Source organism: Terrapene carolina, unplaced genomic scaffold, assembly GCF_002925995.2.
Source record: "Terrapene carolina triunguis isolate 2854851 unplaced genomic scaffold, T_m_triunguis-2.0 Scaffold58, whole genome shotgun sequence".
NCBI lineage: Eukaryota > Metazoa > Chordata > Testudines > Emydidae > Terrapene > Terrapene triunguis.
In genome coordinates, this window is record NW_020664409.1 from 81,412,342 (window position 1) to 81,417,016 (window position 4,675).

The window sequence follows — 4,675 nt, forward strand, 5'->3', positions numbered from 1 at the left end:
CTTCCTTATCTACTTTCTCAACACCAGTCATGATTTTATAAACCTCAATCATATCTTACCTTAGCCGTCTGTTTTCCAAGTTGAAAATTCCCAGTCTTATTAATCTCTCCTCATATAGAAGCTGTTCCATAGCCCTAATCATTTTTGTTGCCCTTTTCCGATTTGAATATATCATTTTTAAGATGGGGAGACCACATCTGCACACAGTATTCAAGATGTGGGCATACCATGGATTTATATAGAGGCAACATGATATTTTCTGTCCTATTATATATCCCTTTCTTAATTATTCCCAGCATTCTGTTTGCTTTTTTGACGGCTGCTGCACATTGAGTGGATGTTTTCAGAGAACTATCCACAGTGATTCCAAGATCTCTTTCTTGAGTGGTTACAGCTAATTTAGAACCATCATTTTATATGTATAGTTGGGATTATGCTTTCCAATGTGCATTATTTTGCATTTATCAATGTTAAATTTCATATGCCATTTTGTTGCCCAGTCACCCAGTTTTGAGAGATCCTTTTGTAGCTCTTTGCAGTCTGCCTGGGTCTTAACTATCTTTAGTAATTTTGTATCATCTGCAAATTTTCCCATCTCACTGTTTACCCCTTTTTCCAGATCATTTATGAATATGTTGAATAGGACTGGTCCCAGAACAGACCCCTGGGGGACACCACTATTTACTTCTTTCCATTCTGAAAACTGACCATTTCTACCTACCCTTTGTTTCCTATCTTTTAACCAGTTACCAATCCATGAGAGTTCCTTCCCTCTTATCCCGTGGCAGCTTACTTTGTGTAAGAGCCTTTGGTGAGGGACCTTGTCAAAGGCTTTCTGAAGATCTAAGTACACTATATCCACTGGATCCCCTTGGTCCACATGCTTGTTGACCCCCTCAAAGAATTCTAGTAGATGCGTGAGGCATGATTTCCCTTTACTAAAACCATGTTGACTCTTTCTCAACAAATTATGTTCATCTATATGTCTGACAATATTTTTCTTTATTATAGTTTCAACCAGTTTGCCCGGTACTGAAGTCAGGCTTACGGGCCTGTAATTGCCGGGATCACCTCTGGAGCCCTTTTTAAAAATTGGCGCCACATTAGCTATCCTCTAGTCATCTAGTACAGAAACTGATTTAAATGATAGGTTACAGACTACAGTTAGTAGTTCTACAATTTCAAATTTGAGTTCCTTCAGAACTCTTGGGTGAATACCATCTAGTCCTGGTGACTTATTGCTGTTTAATTTATCAATTTGTTCCAAAACCTCCTCTAATGATACCTCAATCTGGGACAGTTCCTCAGATCTGTCACCTAAAAGGAATGGCTTAGGTTTGGGAATCTCCCTCACATCCTCAGCCGTGAAGACCGATGCAAAGAATTCATTTAGTTTCTCCGCAATGGCCTTATCGTCCTTGAGTGCTCCTTTACCACCTCGATCGTCCACTGGCCCCACTGGTTGTTTAGAAGGCTTCCTGCTTCTGATGTACTTAAAAAAAATTGCTATTTTTTTTGAGTCTTTGGCTAACTGTTCCTCACATTCTTTTTTACCTTCATAATTGTATTTTTGTACTTCATTTGCCAGTTCTCTTACTATGTTTTTTAATTTGAGGTATATATTTAAGTTGAGCCTCTATTATGTTGTCTTTAAAAAGTTTCCATCCAGCTTGCAGAGATTTCACTTTTGGCACTGTACCCTTTAATTAATGTTTAACTAACCTCCTCATTTTTGTGTAGTTCCCCGTTCTGAAATTAAATGCTACAGTGTTGGGCCGCTGTGGTGTTTTTCCTGCCACAGGGATATTAAATTTGATTATATTATGGTCACTATTATCAAGTGATCCAGCTATCTTCACCTCTTGGAACAGATCCTGTGCTTCACTTAGGACTAAATCAAGAATTGCCTCTCCTCTGGTAGGTTCCAGGACCAGCTGCTCCAAGAAGCCGTCATTTAAGGTGTCAAGAAATTTTATCTCTGCATCCCGTCCTGAGGTAACGTGTACCCAGTCAATATGGGGATAATTGAAATCCCCCATTATTATTATTGGGTTTTTTATTTTAATAGCCTCTCTAATCTCCCTGAGCATTTCACAGTCACTGTCACCATCCTGGTCAGGTGATTGGTAATATATCCCTACCACTATATTCTTATTATTAGAGCATGGAATTTCTATCAATAGAGATTCTATGGTACAGTTTGATTCATTTATGACTTTTGCTTCATTTGATTCTACGCTTTCTTTCACACATAATGCCACTCCCCCACCAGCACGACCTGTTCTGTCTTTCTGATATATTTGGTACCCTGGTATTACTGTATCCCATTGATTATCCTCATTCCACCAAGTTTCTGTGATGCCTATTATACAATATCCTCATTTAATACGAGGCACTCTAGTTCACCCATTTTATTATTTAGACTTCTAGCATTGGTATATAAGCACTTTAAAAACTTGTCTCCTTTTAGCTGTCTGCCATTACACAATGTAATTAAATGGGACTCTTTTTTATTTGACTCTTTCTGATCAGACCCTGCCTGTATTTTATCATTTTCCATTCTCTTGTCCTCACTAGGACATAGAGATTCTCTATTAATAGATCCTCCCCTAAGGGATGTCCGAACCATGTGCTCCTCCGCACCTATCGGCTTTCCCCCAGCCCTTAGTTTAAAAACTGCTCTACGAACTTTTTAATGTTAGGTGCCATCATGTTGCATTGTTTTCTTTAATATGCTATAGGAATAGTTATTTTACAAATAGTAATTTACAAACATGAATGTTATATAGAAACATTGTGAAAAAGTCCTAAAGCTGACCCATTACAAAAAATACAGTCAATTGTATTTCAGAAGTCCCATACTTTTGCTTAGAAATCAAGAATAAAATGGGAAGTAGCTACATATTAAACACCAAACTAAAGAGGCACAAATGCCACATATGATGTAGCTTATCAGCCTATAGTACAAATGACTCCTGCACTCAGCTGTCTGGAACTTTTTGAAAATGAGCAACTTTAAAAATATAGACATTTTGAATTAATATTTCAAAAGAGGATGACTACGCCTTTAAAGACCAACTGGTACATTGGCAACCTGCCAGGAACAGGAGGGCTGTGCCTAATTTGCATTAGAAATTACATATTATTATAAATAAAAAATAAAACACACAAATATTGTCTCTGCTAGATGAACCAAAATTACTTCTTTGAGTTCACCAGCAACAAGGGCCTGCAGCTGATAACCTTTGCGCTTGCAGGAAGAGGGTGGCAGGAGAGGCTGAACTTTAGGGGCCAGGTGATGATCTTCAGTTGTGGCTGAGGAGTACTAGATCAGGGGTTCTCACAGCAAATTTTTTGGTGGCCTCAGAGTGCGGCCACCAACTCTTGCTGGTGTCCACTCTGACAATTTTCCCTAAAATACTTAATTAACTTTAGGAAAGAAATAAATATGCACATATATGTGTCTAAATCATTGTAATTTATTTATGTAGGGTTATTTTGCAGACTCAGTAATAAAAATAATGTGCAATTGTCTCTATTCTTTACTGGACATAAACAGAATAGAAACGCAAATAAGGTGCTTTGTTTTGCTTTTTGGCTGATTTTTTTTTGACTTGCTAGTTAGTAAGTTTGCTACTGTGAAAAATGATATTTGTATATTTGTTAATATCAATTTTCACAGCAGACTTACTCAGCCCCAGCAAGCTGGGCGACAAATTAAGCCCTGGATGGGGAGGTGGGTAGGGAGGCGGGAGTACCAGGGGCAATGGGGGGGCTGAAGGCGGCAGTGGGGTTGGGGCAATGGGGGTGGGGGTAAGCCTGGAGTCCCGCTGCACAGCAGGGGACTGGAGGAGGCATAGGGGACTGGAGGAGGCATAGGGGCTGGGGTGACGTGTGTGGGGGTGAGCCTGGGACTGGATCTCTGGGGCCAGAGCTCAAAGCCCTGTGGCTGGGGGCCAGAGCCTGCCGCCGCACAGCCAGAGTCTGCCACCCATCACCCCAGGGCTGACACCTGAGCAGCACCGCCCCTGGGAAGGTAGGGAACTCACACTGGTTGCCTGCTCTTACCGTGTTTGTGGCTCCAGGAGGCATGGACCAGCACTTGCTGGTGGCCCTGAGGGAGGGGCTGCTGCTTTTTCTCTACCCCAATCACCACCCAGAAGGCTGTGGCCGCAAGAAAAACCCCTGGTGGCCGCATGCAGCCACGGTGGCCACATTTGAGAAACACTGCACTAGATATAGAAGTGAGGGAGGAGGGTCCATAAAAGGTGTGTTTTGAACATTCCTGGTCTTTGAAGCACTTTAAACCAAGCTGATCCCCTAGCATAGGTTTGAGTGCCCTATGGGGCCACAATGACTTTTGGGGATTGGAGGGGTGTCCGGGAATCCAGCCATCTCCCCTAAGGTGGCAGCAAAGACAGGCTAGCATAAGTGCCAAAACAGTGGCTCTGCACCACTTAAAGATGCTCCTACCTAGAGGGGATCCTCTGAGGGCTGGATCTTTTGGGTTTAGTGCTGCTTTATGCTGATAAAACAGCCAGAGTATACCCTAGAATTGGGCCAAGGACTCCACAGGGCACGTATTATCCAAAGAACACACCTGCTTTACATTTTGATCCAGGAGGAATGACCCTATTCCAGCTTGGTTCTTCAGCAGCACAGTAGGTAACGTATG